Here is a 23,893-nt window from a genome sequence, read left to right on the forward strand (position 1 = left end):
GCTCAGGGGAGGTAAGGAAGGAAGGGGGTGGGTCAATTGGGTGAAGATATGAGGTGGTTGGAGATATTGGAGAAGATATGAGGGGCTGGGAGATATTGTGGGAAGATCCGAGGCGGTGGGAGATATTGGGGAGATATAAGGGGCTGGGAGAATTGGGGGAACATATGAGGGGCTGCGAGATATTGGGGAAGATATGAGTGGGTGGCAGATACTGGGGGAAGATATAATAGAGTATGAAATATTGGGAGAAGATATGAGGGGCTGGGAGAATTAGGGGTAGATATGAGGGGCTGGAAGTTATTGGGGGAAGATTTGAGGGGCTTGGAGATATTGGGGGGAGATATGAGGTGGTTGGGAAATAAGGATGGAATGGGGGATGGGAGATATTGATGCCCTTATCCCTCCCACTAAAGCATCTATCACCTCACTTGCTACTCTTATCCCCTACTACAGTCTCCAACCCACCTTTAACACCCTGTACCCCACTACAACCGATATTCCCTGACTACAGTCCATACCCCACACTTCAGTCCCTATTCTCCAATTGCAGCCGCTTTCCCCAATTGCAACCATCCACTTCAGTCCCTAAGTCCTCTACTACAGCTCTTATCCTGTACTACATTTCCTAACCCCCCCCCCCCCAATTATGGCCCATACCCGTCACTACAGCCCTTATCACGCCACTACGACCCAGTACCAGTGCCCCTCCCGAGATTGCGAAGGGGAGACAGTATCTGGTGAAGCCACCTCCCTGAAATGAGGTGGCCACCTCCCTGAAATGAGGTGGCCACCTCCCTGAAATTAGTTTTTTGCATGTTGGGAAGTCTGGGATAGTGCAACTTACCCTCTAACTGCCATTGCATTCCCAACAGCCATCTGCTCGTGTGTGTTTTTGTGGACGTAACTTTATGTATTTTTTTTTTTTTCTGAGGGTGTAATTGTACGGAAATGTGTGTGTTTCTGAGGGTCTAATTCTGTGCCTGTTTTATGAGAATGTAATGTGTAAGTATATGTGAAGGTCTAATTGTACGTGTGAGTGTCTTTTAATTAATAAATAGTGTATATGTATTAAACTCTCAATAATTAGTGTAATTTAAATTGATGTTTGTGTTTTGTCTGTGTGTTATGTGAGTGTCTGTGATGATGCTGTGCGTGGGTATCTGAGAATGATAATGTATTTGGCTGTGTATGGTTAGCTGCATTGCAATTCCTCTGTAATGAAAAAATGAATTTTTAGTAGTTGTTTTAGAGATTTAAGGAACTTTTGCCTTTGATTGTATTTTATTTTTTCTCTTATGTTCTTGCTTTGATAGCATGTCCTGTGATGCCATGCATATACTGTATAATGAAGCAATTCAGCATGGCTGGTATTTTTTTCTAAAAAAAAAAGGAGGCAACCCTACTCCTCTATGCTGACTGACAGAAGCAAAGCGTGTTTTTTTTTTTTTTTTTTTTAAGTGAGAGAAGAGATAACAAAAGAGATTGACAAGGAGCCAAGATGGAGGCTGTATAGATTTATAAATGTAATTAGATTTATTTAGTCCTCAAAAATACATATTTGTTAAATATAGTGAATATGTGAGCATAACATTAAATGGACACTATAGTTAGGGTTACCAGATCCACTATGTTTTCAGGGACACATATCATTTTGTCATATTTATGAAAACGCATGAAAATGATTGCCTTGCAGTATGTCTAATACATATTCTGTAGGACTCTTCATTGCCTAATTACTTAATCTTATGCACCGTCTTCTGAATTCTACATACTACAGAGAAGGGTTAAGGCCTCCTCTAGTGGCTGCACTTGATGCAGAAGCCCCATAGGAAAGCATTGATTCACTGCTACCCCATGGGAAAGTTTGACGGTGCATGCGGTGTTCGCAATGCATGCGCATTAAGTTTCCAATGCCCCTTTATGAGGAGCATCTGATTGGACCATAGCAGAGGAGGCCCTGGCTCCTCTGTGACATCACCTAGGGCGAATTTCTTCTTTTTACATTTTCTAATCAGTTCTTTGCCGAACACAGCGGGAACTAATACTACTAGGGACAGGAAGAGATTTGTATTCCTAACATTACCGTGTTCCTTTAAACATCGGTTCCCATTTATTTCGGCATAGAGGTAGATTTCTATGCACTCTTATGGAAGAAAATATACACTTTTAATATTACTTACAAAAAATTAGGTTATAACTAACATGTTCAGATGAAAACTCTTAATTTGCTATGGGTTGAAACTTTGTTAACATAAGTGTAGTGTAGCTGTTAAAAATAATAACTTTTTTATCATGCATTGGAAGTTTTTGTATATTTGGCAATAAGCGTGATATGTAAGGCAACAATTTTCTTGTTGCACTTCAGTAGCTATCAATTTAGAAATGGGTATGCTACATCGGTATTCTCCTTCCAGCTATTGGTTTCATGTGGTGTACACAATGCACCTTTTTTGTAACTGTTCTGCTATAGAGCCAATAAATACACTTGGGACCCCTGGCATGTTTTTACTGAATGGATGTAGCTATGCATGTCCACTTAGTCACAGCAAAGGGTTAACAGCTGCGAGATGCTATACAGTATTGTGCATTTATTTATTTTCGCCCTACAAGCAATTTTGGTCACATCAGGTATCTTATATGAATGGGACACATTGCAAAGCACTTTATGTAAGGTAGATTTAAAAACACTGTTATAATTACCAAAGTGTGTTTATTTGTGTGACCTATCCTATAAAAGGTAGAGAGCACTTTTGCAATTCCAGGAGCCAAAAAATAGCAATTAGTGGATACAATAAGGATACTATAATATAAAGATGTAAATGAAACGTCTTTCATTCAAAATAGTAACAATCCAATTGGTGTCCTGAGAATTAACCCTTTGCGGTCCTATGGCGGAATATATCCGACAAATTATTTTCCCTGGAGAGTACCGCCCATTCTCCACAGGATCGCAAAGGGTTAATTGTGTACCACTAATGTGTTCTTCATAGGTTATATCATACGCATTCATCCTCTTATGTGCCCCCCTCTCTATTGTTCTACCCCTCTCTCTCTGCATACATGCATATACACACATGCACTCAACAATAACAACAATAGTCCTGCTAAATTGGACTAGAAGACATTTTCACCCTTTGGGAACCAATGTCTCTTTTACTGTCATCATAATCTGCCCACTAAAGATGTAATGCCAATAGTTTATGCATTGAACACTAGCATCTCCATTCAACCCTGTAGTCATTAAAAGAGTGGGACATTTTTTGGAACACGTTCAGTAGAGAGTATATTGTTATGACAAAATAAATCACCACTGGTAGTTAACAGGTTAAACCTGAGTTTTTGCAATAGTATATGTTCTGTGCTGCTGTGTCATCCACTGTGTTACGTAAGTGAATAGTAGTTGTATTTAAGTGCACCCACACCCACAATCTGTTCAGTTTCATGTTAAACAGTGAAATAAATAAAAGTCACGGTATCTCTGTGTGTACATCTCAAGCAATGGGGTTAAATATTATAACAGATTAATCCAGTTTCGGCAGCTGGAGGGTTAATATTTCTCCATCTCCACTAATCCCTCCTATTCCCCTGATCTTAATAGTGAGCATGGGAGGTCTGTTCATCGAGCAGTTGATCCCTATCACAGCATCACCTCTGAGATGTAGGACAGTGTAAGAACCTAAAAATAGCAACAGAGTTAAAAAAAAAAAATATATATATATATATATATATAATAATAATAAAAAATAAAAAAAGCCACCCTCGAGGCAATCAGCCAAGCGGCAGAGAAGGGAAAAGAAAGCAGAAAGGCTTATTTCTTCTGTGGACCTGTTACATTCTTGTGCTGAATTCAGTGTAATAGAGCGTGCGTCTGTTTCCCCGGCATGTAAAGAGATATTAGCTCCACATTCTGCTATAGAACAGGGCGCCACCTGCCTTCTAATCCATATTATTGTCTGCTGGAGTCAGAAAGCGAGAGAGAGAGGGAGAAATGGGGAATTATTCAACCTGCTTGCTCAGGAGGTGATACTGGATGGACCATGTCACGACTATCTAGTGACCAGCTTCAATTGCAGTTGCTGTCCCTGTTAGTTTCTATGGATGCCCATGAAAAGTGTCTGATCTCGTCTACGTGTTTGACATTGCAGTTCTTGCTAAGTAGATCCCATAGGTACTCCTCATGTTAATGTCGCCGGGAACGAGTGGATCCCACATTCAGAGACTTCTCCGTAAGGTAAGAAGATCGACTCTCCTAATAAGGAAAAGCTTGCAGTGACTGTTTATCTTTTTTTTTTATTTATTGTCTGTGACAAATGAAATCTGACATTTCCTATCTTCAGATGAAAGATTGGGTTAGCAAGAGCCCCTCAAACTGATCATTTCTATCTGAACTGCTGCTTACATATCCTAACGCGAGGCAGAGTGAGAGCAGGCATAAAATAGAACAGAAAAGAGTGTAAAAAAAAAACAAAAAAAAAACACAGTTTTCTTTTAAACAAGTATGTTCTAAGAAGCATCTTTTTTTCTTTTTTTAAAGTGGCATTGCAAAGGTCAGAACCACCCAAATTTAGGACTAAAATGTATTGAAGATTATGCTTCAAATGACATGAGTCTCCGGTGCACTGGAAACAGTAATGCAAAAGACTTTTGTAATTTAACGAGAAAAAAAAAAAAAAGATTTACATGGTTAACAAGTCCTGGTGCTGAACAGAGAGAGTTTTGCCCTTTTTGAAGATGCAGTCGAATGGACCTCTCTGTGGGTAACTTTTCAGCAGGGTCGTCCATGCCCAGCTGAGCTCCATTAGCATGCAGTGTCAGACGTGTTGTATGTTTAATGATTTCATTTTCTGGTCCCTTTCTCTGCTCACATCGCTCTTGTTTTACAGCAAAGCCTCAGTGGGGCTGAACGAAAGAAAAACAGAGAGGGGAAGAGAATCGTAGCTCAGAGCAACCTCGCAACATCTCAAAAGCTGGGTACCATTTTCAGCAGACACGAGCAAAAATCCTGAGTGGATTTAAATGAATTCATGTTTATAAGTAGTGTGCACACCGTGGACAACAGAATACTGAATACTTGGAGGCGTGGCCCCTTCGAATCCCACTTTTCTCTTTCCTGATTCCTTTCTCCGTATATACTTCCAGCTGATTTTCCAGCAGAAACGGAATATTAGCATCCTGCCTTTTAGCAAGATTCATTTCTTTCATTCTTTATTATTTTTATTTTTTTCCATTTAAGTGTGCAGGCGTTTGTATAAGTCATGCCTGTCATTATTCTTAAGGTAAGCGTGCAATTATATTATTGTATTGTCAGGCTACCAGTTGATTGTGCATGTGGGGGAAGTTTTAAATCTGTGTATTTGAAGCCTGTTGCTGTTCTTAGACACACTGGCTTTCGCTGTTAAGATCTGCTTGCTTATCCCTTTTAAATTTTTTTTTTTTCCATTGTGCACGTAAAATTAGATTGCATGTGAAAATAAAGATTAGACGAAGATTAAAAATAAAATAAAAACTGCATTATGACAGAATAACAACCCTGTGTTTGCAACAAATAAGACACAGGCTAATTTAAGGGTGGCCAAAATGTACTTCAACAACTCCCACAATGCTTTGCCAGTTGTGGTTCTTCCTTTTGGTCACCCCTGTAGGTCTCTCTCTTGGTCATCCCTGACGATATAATCGAAAAAAAGTGGGCAGTATGACTGTAAATGACAGATGGGTTATGCTATTAACTGTTTAGTGGTTGAAGGCCTACTGCAAAGCACTGCAATGCCATGGCAGAGAGAGGGTTAAACTAGTATGCCTCGCTGTAGGTCTTGGTTCATTCTGGGTTTAGGTTTCATTGGGGATTTGTAGAGAACAATAATAAAAGGTTTACCAAAATCCCCCTTTTTGTCTGATAAAAGAGCATTAATAGCCATTTAATACGATTGCCATCGTGTGTGGAATCTAATGACATGGAAATCACTCTGCGATCCAACAGCCTTTTTTTCAGAGTAATAATAACCTACCTACATCCTTCTATAGCACCAGCAGTGTGTGTAGAGCTGTATGTCCAGCCTTGCACCAGTGATCACTAGCACACTATAAATACTAGCTAGACACAATCATTTCAGAATCAGGGAAAGAGTATTGAATCTGTCAGTACCCACAGCCTTTCAATTATCTGAAACCCTCTCTGTTATTGTATCTTTAATAAATTAATTAACATGTTTAGCAGAGCTTACCTAATAACCTGCATGTAGGTTTTCCTGAAAATCTTTGATATCACAAATTTGCTGTTTTTCTAATATACACGCTATACACAGAGGGGGCTCTCATTTTGTTCTTTAAAGGAGAGGAATTTGGATTTTTACATTTAAACATTGATAGTTTAGCAATTATAGAAATAGCTACAATCTTTAAGGACACATGACATGTCTGACATTATAGAAATAGCTACAATCCTTAAGGACACATGACATGTCTGACATGTCATGATTCCCTTTTATTCCAGAAGTTTGGCCCTTACGGGGTTAAACAATGAAATTGCCAAGCTGTACTTTTACAAAGCCCATGACTTATGCTAAAGTAAAAGTTTACAGTAGTAAAACAATGCCCACTTCTAGTACAGTGTAGAACTGTCACAATCCTCCCCCTCTCCCCCCAAAAAACCCATCATGTTAAATCAAGGAGGTTATTAGGATTGGTAGTGATGGCATCATAAGAAAGAGGGCAGCGAGATGTGGGAATCACTAAATCCTAATTAACTGATGGTCCAAAACATAATTAAGACTTCCTTTCTCCTCGTTCTCTTCTGTCATTACTGCTTTCAACAGTCCATTTATGTGACTCTATGTGCAACACTCAGATGTTGTGAGTGATGTCATGGAGAAAACCGGCAGACCGGGATAATTACAATCCAGAGAAATCGGAAACCCTCCTTACTTGCATAATTTAGTCAATATTAAATGAAGGATTAACTGCTTCATTGCCAGGAAGCACAACGACACATTGCAGAGCAATGTGCTGCTGCCCCCACTGGCATTACCAGGGGTTTAATTCCCAGTGATCAGACAGTTTGTAAACACAGAGCCAGAACTGAACAATTCATTATTTTACAGGAAACATTCACACACACAGGATCTCACTCAAATCAAGTCTTCATTATTCACCTCTAAATACTTTACTGTCAAAACTACTAAAAGTAAGAGAATATTTACACCACATGAGGTGCTCACTAAGTAATCAGTTTCTGAAAACTGAGCCTACGACCTCAGGCTGTAGTAGATATTAAAATGATGCTTTGGCTAGCAGAACAAGCTCAGGCTGGCTTATGGACTGGCCTCATGTGAGATGCTGCACAAGCATATGGCTTAGCTACAGAAGTGTCCATCAGGGTTCCCAAAACACCTCCATAGCTGTTCTAGCATGTCCAGATGTTTAACCTTTACAGATTCATGTTCTAGAGACATAGTATTTATTTATATTATGCTTTCATGCCTTGGACTTTGTACTGCTCACTACAAACAGTTTGTTCAGGGTCTCGTAAACTGGCAACCTTCGCCACAGTTAACCTTGATCAAAATGTGTTGCTTCTTCAAATAGTACTTAGATGAGCATTTGGGTCTTTTATAGAAAGGATTTTGTTTTGATGCCAACACAAGCTGTAGTGTTGCACAAGTATTATCAAAATATGCTGTAGTGTTTATGCACTGCACACCGAGTTATTGTCATTTTCAAAACATGGGCAGAATAAAAACACAATTATGGAATTGAATTTGACACAATTAAATGTGATCCTAAAAACAGGTCACATTAAAGGATATTTGCCAAGTATTGAATATAGGGCAATTTGTTAACTTAGGGGTGTTGAGCTGCAAACTCCCAATGTTGCAGGATCACAAATCACATAAGTATGTTTCACAGTATAACTGAATGAGAACAGAGAATTATATGAGTTGCAATCCAATTTGACATTGGAGATTGATGCTCCATATCCCTTAAATAAACAGAGAACACGTTAAACAAACTGTGTCCCATGTTATATTTAAAGTATTTTAAACATAATGGCTTGGCTGCAACTGTACATTTAGGCTTTTTATCCTCTCACTTTACACTACTTACTGATTTGTACACTAGACTGCAACTACCCTAAGTTTGTTGTACACAGATAAATTTGTTTAATTTTCCTTAACTTTTAAAATTCAGTTTTTGAATTCACTACAATTCAATGATTAGTGAATGAACGCCTAAGAGTCATATCATTTGAAATATTGATATTAGTAGCATAAATTAACAGTATTTGCCAAAAACATGAAATCAGGAGGAGTTTTGCCAAAAACATGAAATCAGGAGGAGTTTAGTACATACATTAGTGGCTATCTGTTTCTGGGATTTTATGCTGTATTTTTTCCAGGCTATTTAAATTTCATGTTTGGCTTCTGGAGTCCACCCTCCAGATAGATGTCTATCACAGATTTGGGTATGTGGTACATTTTCCTGCACTCAAGAAAGTTTAGGAAGGCCTCCACAGGTTTTAACATATCCCAAGGGCGAGATGTATTTTAACAATATTGTAACAATATTTTTACTACCTGATTCTTAATTTGTATTGAGTATTTTGTTTAGACATTTATAGATATATTTCCCTGGTTAACACAAAGTACAAATTGTTTCCAAACACACCTATCTGGTTGCTAAATTCAACAATCATTTGTCAATCTTTGTAACATTATATTTTGTTATAAAGTAATCATTTTGCCATTTATGTCTCATAGAGAATTTCAGATGCCCATTTATTTGGCATCACTTTTACTAACACAACAAAGATATGTTTATTTATCTTTATGATGCATAATGCAGAGAAGAGAGTGTTTCACATTTTTTGTTCACCAAGGACTTAACTTGCTGCTGTTTTTGTGGAGGCCAGATGTAGGCTCACTATAAAAACAGGTCCTTTCAGGCCTGTGTTGAAATGGAAAGGACGTAGATATGTTTAGAAGAGGTAGTAAAAATAAAGTTTTGGTTCTGCATTTCTACATCCTGGTTTATAACTGAAAAGCTATCAGCTGTCTGTGGGACTGTTTTGTTTATAAGCTTGTATAAACAGAGATCAAATTTGGGCATATGGCTTTATTAATGGATTTACAAGCACCCTGCTGTGTAATGCTATCAGATCACATTATAGAGGGCATGACCAGAAGACAGAATAAATGTGCTTATCTAGATCTTAGGATTTGTTAACGAAGCAAATGATAATTATATATATATTTTTTTCCCCTCAAGAAATGCAATAGTTTCCTTTCTGGGATGTGGCACATACCTTCTACATATAGGCTGCAATACTGTACGCGCAGGAAAACACATAACCATGAAGTATACTGTCTTAATGGGTGCAAGTGGCACAATGAGTAATAATTCACCATAATAAAAGATTTAGAAGTTCTAAGTGCCACGGAAAGCAAAATAACAGAAGGTTTAAGAGCTAGCATATCAGATCATGGTTGACTATAGTCGAAGGACAAGCTATTTTTTTTTTATCTGTTCTCTTTTGGCTTAATGGCTTGGTTAACTGAAATTATTGTTGTAGTTTTGTTAAAGGCCACTTAGTCCCACTGAGCAGGTGTCCTGGATATATTTGTGTTTATACACTTTGGACTTTTGGACACACATTTTTTGCAGTCATTTAGACTGGTGTAGTGTAGTTCTTGTGAATATCTTGGACTGTGAGAAAGCCATGAGTGTCATTCGGACAGGTGATACATGTCCTGCCAGTTACATATGGACTCTGAGATTAAGTAACCCAAGAGTTTCTGCTCTTCAGTGAGTATTACGTGAGTATTTTCTGGTATCCCTAGATTTTCTGTTCCACAGTGAGCATCCTGTCAGTATTATCTGGGCTGAGAGTCAAAATTCTGTTAGTATTTTTTGGACTGGGAGTGAGTATTCCAAGCGTTTGTGCTCTACAATGAATATCCTGTCTGTATTTTCTGGGCTGAAAGTGAGTATCCCTAGATTATCTGTTCTCCACTGAGCATCCTCTCAGTATGACGTGGGCTGTGAGTCAATATACTGTGAGTACTTTCTCAGTATGACGTGGGCTGTGAGTCAATATACTGTGAGTACTTTCTCAGTATGACGTGGGCTGTGAGTCAATATACTGTGAGTACTTTCTCACTATGACGTGGGCTGTGAGTCAATATACTGTGAGTACTTTCTGGGCAGGAAGTGAGTATTTTCTCAGGATTTAATGTGCTGGAATTACATTTTCCAAGACTTCCAGTTGGACTGGGAGTGAATGTCGCAAGAGTTTCAGCTAGACTTGGAGTGAGCAAGCCAGGAGAATCAAGTGGATTGAGAGAGTATTCTGTGATTATTACATGGACTGAAAGTGAGCATCAAATGAATATCACCTGGACTGGAAATTAGAACTATCAGGACTGAGAGTACACATTGTACTTGGGTTCTGGCCTGAACCAAGACATGACATTAATACATGTTACATTTATTTTATTTCCTGATCAGTCTGTAGGTAGCATCAAGGAACCTTTGAGAAACAGGACTCATTAAGACCAGGCAATAACACAAATTTTACAACAAAATTCATTCCTTTACTGTTTGCTAAGAGAGACTTCTAATTACCTTCTCTATGATAACATGCAAAGATTATGTGTTGAAAGGCATTTTACTGTTATGCCATAATTCCAGTGTATTCTGTGCTTGCATGCTTTCTGAACTAGGGCAATCACATGTTTTATTTAAGACCTAAAGTGGGGTTGGGTGTGGATTTATTCTGTGCTGAGAATCTGACCTGTTTATAACATCACAACTAATGTGAATTCAAAGAAAGACAAGAGAGATTCCATTCCCTAATGACTGTGCAACGTTTTATCAGCCAAACTAACCTGACTTTCAATTACTTATATCTTCATTCACAGCAACCCTCAGCCAAAATCTACTTATCCCACAATCAATACAAACTGTAAGACTGCAGTAACACAGCCATTGGAAAATCGCTAACATATTCTATGGAAATGTACAGGGAGGAAGAGGAATTGACACCAACGTCACTAAATGCAAACATAGATTAAATTATACTTCTGCTTCTAATATCCAATTCTATGTAAATATTTAATATTTACATATCAATATATATATATAGACATATAATTTTTCATACTGCTTACACGCCCAGCAGATCTGGGAACACATACATTAATATAACCTCTTAATATCCAATTAATAATAGCCCATTGCTACGATTTTCCTTATCAACACGTTTTATTCACCCTCTGCCCTACTAAAGCCATGCACTCTTTAGAAGCCAAGATATAATTAAGTTACTCATCTTCAGTGACTATTGCATACAAAAGACCAATTGTGGAAAATAAAACAGGCCTAAATTATGAAGGGTTAGCTCATCTTTTACAATATCCACTGAAATGTAAAAATCCTGAGATCCAGAGTCAAATTCTAAAGTATTCATTCATTAAACAGTGAATTGAAAACCAAAGTCTATTTATCTTAAGAGTCTCTTGAATAAACCCTTAAGATGTTAATGATTGGCATTTTCAACACAGACAGTCACTGTCAGTGTTTAACTTTTTCTGCTGAATCAAGTGCAGCCCTTAATATTTCCCAGGTATAATTGGAGTGATGTTGTCTATTCACTAAACATCAATTTAATTGTGCTTTCAATTTTTTGCATTGAGTTGAGCTGGCTCAGCTGAACTCAATGCAAATAGTTGTAACAACGTCCTCTATGGTTAAATGTATTCAATAAGAACTGAATGGTCACAACATTGAGCCAAATAGATCCCTGCTATTTCCAAATGGATCTCACTACTGCGGTGAGATTAATTTGAAAATAGGTCAATCTAGTTTGGATGGAGAATTTAGAGTTGCATTTCTCTCAACATTTCAAATTGAATGAGAGGGACACTTTAATGTTTTGGATGTGAGTAGAATTGTGGACTGAGATGAGGCTCGTCTGAAAATTTTTAATAAGTGACCTATTATTGCTGTGGACCTCTGTTATACCTATGGGACTCCTGTCCTAGAGGGACATTAGGGCAGAAAAGAGGGACAGATGGATTTGGGCCCAAATTAGGGACTGTCTGTTCTAAATATGGACACTTGGGAGGTATGGAATTGACCTGAGAGTTTTGGATGGGTATGTGAGACAACATGAGGACGATTTAGGATTAAGGGGCATAGAGCTTCAAGTTGATTTCCCCATGATCAATTCAATTGCAATTTGACTGCAATAAATTTACTTGTGAGTACTGTAGCCAATTCACTCATATTATATAGAGATTCAAGAGATGTCAAAAGACTACCAAACTGCAGCTAAATTGACATGGAAGTTCAGTTAAATATCTCAATGGGTTAAACAGAAAAATGTGACAACCAAAATCCATTCAACTGCTTGACAGTTTCCATTTGGCCTGTAGTGAATTGATCCCTGATATGTTTAAAATGCAAATTTTAATATATTCAGTGTTTTAATACAATTAGTAATTGCTGGAACAAACCTATTTTCAAAAGAAAATGTCATATACAAGGTTGGCTCACTCATTGCAGCCACATAAGATGAGACTCGTCTTATTTTTTTTTGGTTTGCATATCATGCATTTCAAAGGCCTTTAAAAACCTCGGAAGGTCGTGGAAGCCATTAATCATCACATCCCTACATCACAGCTGCCATAATGGAGTACATGGAAACAGACATCTCAGGATAAGACAAGAACATTCACAGACTCTATGTCTGCTGCATGACATCTTGCTAAACAAATCTGCCAATCTCTGTTCACATCTTTAAGTAACAAAATGCTGATACATCAACTTTTTTTACTCAATGTTCAACAGTTACACCTTCATTTCTTTAAATTCCATGATGTGTCTGGGGTACTCAGCTACATTCCAGCTCTCTGTTCGCGGAGTATGAATGCTTTTGATTGCTTCAGACCTGATCCATAGGTAGACATATGTTGGAGGAAACACTGGTATTTTTAAGCAGATTGTTTGAATGAGATACATCAACCATATGGATGTCAGAGAGAAAAGGAGCCAACTTGTATTGATGCCCTAAAGACAAGGGCATTGGCTATTTAAGCTCTTATAGCACAGACTGGCAACTCTGGTGCTCCACATTTGCAAGCATCAATGTAATACATTCCACATTCAGTGGAGATAAAAGAAAAATCAAAAGGTGGGTGTTACAGAAGAACAACAATCAAAAAAACTGAGGGCATGGTGGTGGTGGATCAGAGGTAAGGTGAGTAAATATCTCAAAACTTTATGTTGAATACATCATGTATCTCTGTGATAAACAATGTATTCAATGCATTTTGGGAGGGTTTGTGTTAAACTGAACCTGCCATTACTGGTTAACTTTAATTCAATATATACCTTTAAGAACAGTAATGGGGTGTTTGGATGTTGATGAAAGTTTCATTAGAGGGCTGAATGTAATTTGAAAGGTATCACATAGGCCTGCGACAATAAAAGTCACAGTGCCATAAGATATGTCCATCGCAACAAACCATAACCTTCTGTTTCCTCAGGTGTTGCCCTTTGTTGTTGCACTTCCTCATCCACTCTGCTGCTAAGGTGATATTGAGTGCAGGACGCCAAGCACAGCACAAGGAGACAGACAGAGGAAAAACTGATCAGATCCACTGTCTTCTCCAGCAGCTCTGTGGAACCAATACTAAAGCATAATGCCTGATGTAGTTGCTCAACCAGAAGTCAAACCACCGGGCAGTAGGTAGTGTTAGAATAATGCTCCAAAGTTTAATCTCTGAACTCAAGCCCTGCACACCAAATGCAAGCTTAGTGGGCCACATCTCTAACTCCCCCGGGCTAGATGATTTGTTATAAGATCAGCATGTAAACTCCTATGTTTTAATTTAATATTATTAATAATAGATTTTAGATTTAGTCTGACTTTTTAGTCTGACATATTTTCGCAGTACCATTGTAGATTGCTTTATTGCATTTTTAATATATTTTTCTCAATGCCATGCAAAGCATTGAATTTGACTAACAAGAGTCTTTATTTAATATAAATAGGGGTTACCACACAAAAAAAATATTTTTCTTCCTACATAAATATATATTTTAATTGCTGACTTTTCAATTGGTGATGTTTTGAAAGTTAAAAAGCCAGTTATACAGTGATTTTGTTAAATTTCCTAACATAATAATACAATTAGAGCCAGTCTCAACCAACTGCTGTCTTCCCGAGGTTTGTGCTAGTTTTAGTTCAGTGATGGCTGGTCTTCCCAGTTGACTGAGTCACTGTTCCGCGATCTCATTCTTTTTGTTTGCCACCACTAGAAGCAGTCAGACAAATATAATAGAGTGTAGTAATCACAATGATGCAATTTTCTGGTAGATATAAGTCACCAGGTCGGATTGTTTCATATTTTGTTTTGATATATATAAAATCGAATACAGCTTTTAAACCAAGTTCATTCACAGAGACAGTTATATTGCTTTTTATATGTTTCCACCGGGTTGGTGAAATAAATCTAGATCTCTAGAAATTGAAGTAGACACAAGTAAATTGTAGTTTCACTTGTTATTGTATATTATCTTTTGGTGAGTAGAATAACATTGTATTAACGTATACATACACAGGATATTATGAGATAGAAGATTAGTTATTGATTCCATTACTCATAACCTTTTGGTCCAAACCCTAAACAAGGAGTGAACGGACAATAGACCAAAAATATTTCGGCCCAAATAGAATGGTTAGGAAAAATTCCCTACTCAGCTTGAATACAAAATTTATACTCTGTAATTAACCCCTTAAGGACACATGACGTGTGTGACACGTCATAATTCCCTTTTATTCCAGAAGTTTGGTCCTTAAGGGGTTAAAGTGTTACTATCTGGTTTTGATTTTGTTGTATGTTGTAGGCAGTTTCTCCTGAGAATAGATGATTCATTCTTAATAAAGTCATTAAGCGACTCCAAGCACTATAACCACAGCACTTTTTTTTCTTTGTGTTTCTAGTGCAAATAGGCTATTCATGCAGGCCCTCTGTTTTGCTGCCTTTGTTTTGTTGTAGTTGTTGGGTGTTGGGTGTGGCATCTAAAGCCATTCCCTTCCACTTTACTTCCCTTTTATTTGTTCAAAGTATTCATCATTAATCCTTTTATTGAAGCTAAACTGACAAAAGTTATCTAGCCTGGGTCAATCCAATGACCAGAAAAGGAAGGATTGATGGAAAGTCAGCATGGATATGCTGAATTGTCGTCAATACAAGTGAGAGAAAGTAACCAAAAGAGTGAAAAAGAGAATGAGCAGTAAAGAAACAAAAAAAACTATTGTTACATTATATATAAAATGATTTTCTCAACCCTCCTCGGTGGTATGTTTATTCTTCATTCTCGGGTCCTCTACCAGAGGCCTGGGAGTATGAGGGTTCTGCGCAGTATCTTAGCTGTTCCTTAGCTGTTCCTAGAACTGCACTCTTCGGGACAGCGATCTCAGATGTCCCACCTGGAATCTGCTGAAGCCACTCCTCCAACTTGGGAGTCAAAGCCCCGAGTCCTCCTATCACAACTGGGACTACTACTGCCTTCACTTTCCACATTCTTTCTATTTCTTCTTTCAGTCCTTGGTATTTGTCCACCTTCTTATGTTCCTTCATCCTGATGTCATAGTCACTGGGTATTGCCACATCCATCACGACTGCAGTCTTTCGTTCCTTGTCTACCACCACAATGTCTGGTTGGTTGGCCAGAACTTGCTTGCCTGTCAGGATCTTAGTCCTGTCATTCTCAACTACCCTTTGTGGTATCTCCTATCTGGACTTAGGCAGGTCCAATCCATATTCTTTGCAGATGTTTTGGTACACAATCTTGGGTCTTGCCTGGTGTGGTAGACAGCTTCTATTGATCTGGTTCTGACCGTCTGCTCCTGTGCTGCTAGGATTAGTGCCTCAGTGCTGTCTTTCAGTCCTGCTTTTTCCAACTACTGGTAGGATTTTGTCATGTGACCCACATCCACTATCTGTTGGTGGTACACCCTATGGAGAGGTTTGTCTTGCCAAGGAACCTCCTCTTTTTCTGCATCCTCGATCTGTGGAAGTCTCAGGCTTAGCAGTTCATCTTTGGGAGCCATCTTCGTGATGTACTTGTGGATGCTCTGTGTTTCATCCAGGACTGTGGCATTGACACTCATCAGGCCCCGACCTCCTTCCCTCCGGCAGGTGTACAGTCTCTGGGTGCTGGATTTCGGCTGGAATCCTCCATTCATAGTGAGTAGTTTCCTGGTCTTGACATCCATGGTGACCAGTTCTTCTCTAGGCCAGGTTATTATTCCAGCTGGGTACCTGATAACCAGTAGGGCATATGAGTTGATGGCCTGGATCTTGTTCTTGCCATTTAGCTTCAGGACCTGTCTGACTCTTTGGCGGTACTTGGATGTTGCTATCCTCCTTGCCTCTTCCTCATGGTTGCCATGCATTTGTGGTACTCCCAGGTACTTTTAGCTTTTATCTACATCTTCTATTTGGCCTTCTGGAACTTCAACTCCTTCTGTCCTGATCATCTTCCCTCTTTTTGCTATCATCCGCCCGCACTTCTCTAGTCCGAATAACATTCCAATGTCCTTGCGTTATATCCTAGTTAGGTGGATCAGTGAGTCAATGTCCCGCTTATTCTTGGCATACTGCTTGATGTCATCCATGTAGAGTAGGTGGCTGATGGTAGCTCCACTCTTGAACTTGTAGCCTTCTTGAAGATCTGGCTACGGGGGTTGAGGCCTATGCAGAACAGCATTGGGGATAGTGCATCATCTTGGTATATGCCACATTTGATGTTCACTTGAGTTATTGTCTTGGAATTGGCTTCTAGAGTTGTTTTCCACTTGCCCAGCCAGTTGTTGATTAAGGCTCTTATTGTCTTGCTGACCTTGTGGAGAGTTAAGCATTCCAGTATCCATGAGAGTGGCATTGTGTCATAGGCTTTCTTGTAGTCAATCCAGGCCGTACACAGATTGGTCTGTCTGATCTTAGAATCCGTTGTGACTGCTTGGTCTACCAGTAGTTGGTGTTTTGATCCTCTGGTGTTGTTTCCAATCCCCTTCTGAGTATTGCTCTTATATTGACTCATATGCCCTTGGATATTGGTGGCTATGAGGCCTGCCTCCCCATGTTGTGGGGAGGCAGATTATTGGTCCCTAGTTGGATGGTGCTGTTCCCTTGTGAGGGTCCTTCATGCCCAGTATTGTTCTGTCTTGTGTTAGTCAGTCAGGGTGGGAGCCTGTTGCTAGTAGCTGGTTCATTTGTGCTGCTAGGCATTTATGCAGCGCTGTTGACTTCTTTATCCAGTAGTTGTGGATAGTGTCAGGTCCAGGGGCTGACCAGCTCTTCGTGTGTGCTGCTCTCTGTTGGATGTCTTCGACTGTGATGATGATGATGATTGGTTCCTGTTCTGGCAGCATGCAGTGGTCTGCTTTCAGGTGTAGTAGCCACTGGGCCTCGGTGTTATAAGATACTTCTTGCTCCCAGATATTCTTCCAAGATATTCTTCCAATAAATAGATTTTTTTTTTCTGCTCCTCCTTTTTTTTTCTCTTTTGGACACTTATCACTTCATCTGTGAATAAAATAATAAAATTATAAATTTAGTGGCTGCCTAACATCTTTTTGCCCACTGATCATCTCTTTGTTTTGCAACTATGACCAGAACCCTGAATACCGAATCAATGAACATGTTCAGCCATTGTTATACTTACGCAAGGAACTTTGGAAATTTGGAATTCAGCTACTCAGACGATCGACCTATATGCGTCTAAATCGCAATTTAGCCAAATCCCAATGCACAAGTCTAAAAATCGTCATATTCTGTCTCAAATACAGTGAGTTGGCTATGGGTGTTGGGAATCCTCAGATTTATGTCTACAATATGGTGGATTAGTTGCACACAGACTTTTGATAAGGTCAGTTTTTGCAATTGTTTTGTTTTTGTTGATCTACTTATGTAGCAGATTGTATTGATGCTGTCCGTAGAGATTTGTATAAGAATTATTTGTGTAATGGTTTCCCTGTATATCAGTAAAAGTGTATGTAGTATTCGTATGATGGCTCGGTAATTTCATACGATTGAAGCTACCGAACCATCAGACCACACCAGTGAAAAGTGTGCGCCTCGTTAAGCGTTCACACTCTGCAAACCACAGCTTAATTGATTCATTGTATGTGCCTGTGTGGTCGCCGTTCGGCATAGAACCACGTGCGGCGCCCATCTTACGCATGAAAATCTCAGCGGTGTTTGGTCGTCGAGTGTCTGGAACTCAAATCGGACACTCAAACAACCGAACACCGCTGAGACCTCCAGAGCTCCATAACTCATGAACGGAGAGACGAGGCAGCCCCTCATTCGGTAGAAGCAATGTACCGAACAAGGGAATTAATACTAATGGAAGATTAGCTGTGGATGGCAGGTATTTCTATGTGTTTTAACTCCCGAACAGAGACTGACCGCAAGGTCAAAACGCATGGAGCCTTTTTCGGATACCACCTCGTGTGCGGTCGGTTAAATTACACCCTCCACCTAACTCCCGAACCCCTGGTCCGATCTGGGTGAATTTTGGATATGTTAGTCACCCAGATCAGGGCTACCAGGGGATACCCAAATTAGTATTCTCACTACGTGTTTTGGGGTACATCTAGAATTCAGGGAAAAGTACAGTATGTTTAATAGGATTAAGTGTCACACTGAGAGGAGGAGATGTGTGGGAAGTAACTGTTATATTATTGGCTACTGGACTAATTATGGTGAATCCCTCCCTTGCATGGGAGAATGCTTTAAAAGGAGGTTGTGTGAATTAAAAGTCAGTTCTGCTCCTGATGCTGTGTGTCGTCCAGTCATTGGGATCTGTATGGGGATATTCGTGGATTACTTTGTTTGCTGGAATTATTACTTCATGGTATTTTTACTACTTGTTCCTGAGTCTCACTGGGATCTTTAGTGGAGTTAACCTGTGGAATACCAGGCCTCCACTACAACTTATATATCTAATACAAAAATTCAATGAGTCACAGTGATGCAACGATGTGGGGGGAATGGAAGAGTCAAAGAACAATTATGGGACTATGAGACAAAAAAAAATGTGGAACGGACAAAAACATTTCAAGGAAGGAGGGAAAGATGCTTATTCTGTACATGTGTACACAAAGGAGGATAAATATGTGGACAAATACAGAGGAAGAGTGATAATCATGTGGATGAGAATAATGTGTAAGGGGATAAAAAAATATATAAACTAGAAGTTGAAAGAAAATATAGAGATGTTTAACCCCTTAAGGAAGGAGGCATTGTCCATGTTCTGAAGCAAAACATAACCTTGAATTTGACCTTTCCACCATCATTTAGGAAGTTCTCACATACATATATATTGTTTATCAAAGATAGAACAGGCTTTAATGTGACATATACATATATAACTTCTCATTTATAATTCCAAAATTACACAACAATGCAAAATGAAATAAAGCAATTTTTTTACAATTATTGCAAATATACTGTGTGTATAATTATTGCAGCTTATGAAAAGTAATTAAAAATAAATTAGAAATGTACTTGTACTTATTTACAGAGTACATGATAAATCTAGGATTACAGTTTATTTTTGATAGTTGAAGGTCACAAAATACATTCAGCATAATTTCAATGTGGAGACATTTTAGAATATAGTATGTTTATCTGGTAAGCTTAATAGGCATCACATAAAAAACTATTACCACACAAAAGTATATATTTATAAAAAGTAGACATCACATGCTATTTACCTAAAGGTTTTTTGACACTTATTGTATAGCAATTTAACGGTCAATCTTTGCTAACTATTGGAGTAAAATGTTGTGTACTTCTGACTTTTAATGTGCACACATATAACAAAGTTTTTTTAATGTGTATTTTGTAATCTGACGTGTGCTACTACTATGCAAAACCCCATAATGTCCCCTACCGAATACAAGATACCCCCAATGCATGTCTTTCCCACTACCCTGTGAAACTACAGCATCATATAAGAGTTCTGACCATCTCAGTTTTTACAGTAAGAATTTGAGAGACTGACTTGTTGGGCTTATGGCTCATTTTGTGGCGCTATAGCAGTTTGATTGTTCAGATTATCAAAGGCCTACCATTTGCAAAAGTAGACACTCCAGGGTATCTCATATTGTGTCTGTTGTGCCTTAATGTGTTGCCATTTGTCACCACTTTATGCAAAAGTTTTTGGTAAAACATTTTTTGCCATTTGTTACATATACATTACATTTTATCTAGGCATTGTTCAAATCTCATATGTGCCACTCAGCCCTTCCCAAATTATGCTAAGCAAACTCTTCTGAATAAAACAATACCCCGAATGTATCCACTATCATGTGAAGTTACAGTGCCATATAATTGACCAGTGTATTTCAGTTTTTACAGTTAGAATTTGAATAGATGATTTAATGGGCCTATTCAGCATTTGTGGGGCATAATAGCAATGTGATAGTTAAAATTACCCCATAAATGCAAACTGTTTGTGAAATTAGACATCATGGGGTATGTCATTTGGTACATTTTAAACCTTATTATACAGCCATTTTTGCACCAATTTATTTTACAGTTTATGGTATTATTTTATTTTCAAATTGTTTACATGCACATTGCAATTTAGCAGTATACTTTGTAAACTTGTGCTACTGTAATAAAAATCACTAAATTGTGCTCAGCTATATCTCATGAGTACACAATGCCCCCGTTTGTATACCCTTGTCAAGTTATATTTGTGAAAATACAGAGCTAAATGTATAACCTACTCATTGCAGGTTTTAAAAAAATTAAATGCAGATGGGTTTATGATACATTTCAAGGTATTTTAGATATTTGAATAACTACATTAATGCATACCATTTGCAAACGTGGACATCATGAGGACTTTCACATGATATATTTTTAGCTTTAGTGAGGTGCCATCTTTTCACCTTTTTTTTAAAAAAAAAGTTTGTTTTCTATTTTTACATACAAATTGTATTTTTTTCCTGTTTATTTTTTAAATCTCATGTATCCCACTGTAATAAAATAATTTTGTATAACTTTGCAAATTAATCTTATTCTTATTCCAGTCTTAATCCTTAATCCTTTACCTAATTCTAAATCAAATCCAAATCCCAAATCTAACCCTAGATATAATAATAAATTCTTACCCATACCCCAATTCTATACCTAACCCTAATTATAACCTTAATCCTAATCTCAATCCTAAATCCTAAAGCACAGGAATTCCCATGCAGATTTAAGCAGAGATATTGCTGACCTTAATCCTAATCCAAGCTACAATCTGAAACCAAACACCAATTCTAAAATTAATACTAAACCCATTTTTAATATAAAGCTAAAACTAAACCTAATATTTAGTCTAAACTGAAACATAATTCATACTCTTAATCCCTAATTTAATCATAATCCGTATCCCAAAGTGCTGATAGGAAAACATTGCCTGAGAGGGGATATGATAACATTATACAAATATATTCGGGGCCAATACAAACCATTGTGTGGAAATCTATTCACAAACCGGACTTTACATAGGACACGAGGTCATGCGTTTAGACTGTAAGAAAGAAGATTTCGTCTAAGGCAAAGGAAAGGTTTTTTTACTGTAAGAACAATAAGGATGTGGAATTCTCTGCCTGAAGAAGTGGTTTTATCAGAGTCCATACAGATGTTCAAACAGCTACTAGATGCATACTTGCAAAAACAGAATATTCAAGAATATAATCTTATAATCAATGTAGGGTACTGCTTGATCCAAGGGTAAATCTGACTGCCATTCTGGGGTCAAGAAGGAATTTTCTTTCCTAGCTTCTTGCAAAATTGGAAGTGCTTCAAACTGTGGGGTTTTTTTTCGGATCAACAGCAAAAAAACAAATGTGAGGAAGGCTGAACTTGATGGAGCAACTCTCTTTTCAGCTATGTAACTATGTAACTATATGTAAATATATTAGCAAAGGGAAATCTAAGAAAAAACAGAGCGGTATGTTGCTGCCATCTACTGGCTATTTTCAGTATAACAGCTTCCTATGTTTTAATCACTAAATCCAGTGAGAGAATCACTATGGTTTCAGTTGATTACTGTAAATTATAGGACTATATGCAGTGCTATATCCATTGATGCCTGGGTTTCCTGGTGTGAGCAAAGATTTAACCCTACTCACACTAAATTGAGTATGGTGATTTAAATCCCCATTGAGAGAGCTGCATGCCTATCTCACTCTGTGCTCTGCACACAGCTCACCTGTTAGTTTGTGGCCACTAAAAATAGCCCCAGCTGACTGAGGGGAGCTCCAGGTATCTATTGATACCTGGGACTCCATGGTGTGAGCAGGGATTTAACCCTGCTCAAACCAAATATGCAGGTCATCCTATACCGGCCTACATGATTTAAAGCCCACTTTATATAGCATGCATTGTTAATCGGTTAATCCATTAGGAAGAAGAGAGACAGAGCAGTGAACAGTTATACATATAAAAATGACTATTAACTTGTTTTGACATCATACTGTTTATGGGTGTGAGTGCAGGTTTCCATTTTATATAGTGTTTCAACTAAATTTTGTGTGTCCCAGGCAAGCTAACATGTTCTGTTCATTTTCTAACACTCATAAATTTGAAATTCTCCGCATATATTAATGCACAGTTACTATTTATTAGCTAAGTTTGAATGATTGAAAGAAATATAACAGTAAAGGAGACGTGCAAATATTTGGGCACCTTGTCAGTCAGTGCTGATACACTAACACTTCTTGTAGCAGAAATTACATCCTACAAATGTTTGTACTTAATTAACTTTCTATCCTATTCTATCTATTTTTACAGAATGCTTGTAGTTCAGATATATTTATAGCTTGGTTTTCGTACATGTATAATTGAGATTAAAGCAGAGATTTTCAATAATGTATAGAAGAACAAGAATAAAAGGCTAGGTCAGAGATAGGTAGATTAATATATCCCTGAACCTAGCCCGTGGTAAAGCAACCCATAAATATTGGAATAAGTTAAAACATAACCTTTAATAAAGAATTATAAAACATAGAAGTCTAGTGACTATCAAAACAATAACATTAAAACAAAGAATGATAAGGGGGGAGGGTTTGGTAGGCTAGAGGATACAGAACGTATATAGTTCCTAGGACCTAGGAGGATAATCCTTAAATTATCTATAGAGTCAAATGAACCAAGTAAGTGCTAATAAGATATCACATATTTTCCCATCTCTCAGTCCAGGACTAGCGCCAAACCCCTTTTCCCTCAGCTGAAAGGGCGCAAAACTCAGTTTGCATGGGCGATTCTTCTCCGATTGGTCGTCTGCGCCCCACAGTGACCAATCAGCACTCACTCATGCCGACCTATCAGGAGAATGGAGCTCCTTCTCCTATTGGTCGGCACAGACTTCCAGGCGGAAGTGATACACCCACTCACTGATAGGCACACACTCTCAATGACAGACACATATACTCACTAACAGATATATACTCACTCACAGACATACACTGGCAGACACACACCGACTGACAAACACACATACATTCACTCACAGACACACACACACTGATAGATACACATTCACACATTCCCTAACAGACCCACAGTGAAAGACACGCAGACATTCACTCACAGACACATTGACACACTGACAGACACCCACTCATCCAATCACTCACAGACACACATACATTCACTAACAGACACACACTGGCAGACACCCTGATACTGACAAACATACGCACATTGTCTCACACACTTACATATTATATATATTTTTTTACATTTTAATTTAAATCCGCTCAGCCTCCCTACCTTTGGGAGAGCTGGAGCGGATTCTTCGCAGGGATCCAGTGGGGATG

At 38.3% G+C, this 23,893-nt stretch overlaps 1 protein-coding gene across 2 annotated transcripts in view; it reads left to right on the forward strand.

Annotated features, from left to right (window-relative positions):
* The first annotated feature begins 3,878 nt into the window (after positions 1–3,878).
* KCND3 (potassium voltage-gated channel subfamily D member 3) overlaps positions 3,879–23,893 on the forward strand; it is a 430,002-nt gene continuing 409,987 nt past the window's right edge. For both annotated transcript variants that reach the window (XM_063450795.1, XM_063450802.1), the window contains exons 1-2: positions 3,879–4,231; positions 4,884–5,276. The gene's annotated coding sequence lies outside the window, so the exon portion shown is untranslated. The remainder of the gene's footprint in view (positions 4,232–4,883; positions 5,277–23,893) is intronic.

Source organism: Pelobates fuscus, chromosome 1 (assembly GCF_036172605.1).
Source record: "Pelobates fuscus isolate aPelFus1 chromosome 1, aPelFus1.pri, whole genome shotgun sequence".
Classification (NCBI taxonomy): Eukaryota; Metazoa; Chordata; class Amphibia; order Anura; family Pelobatidae; genus Pelobates; species Pelobates fuscus.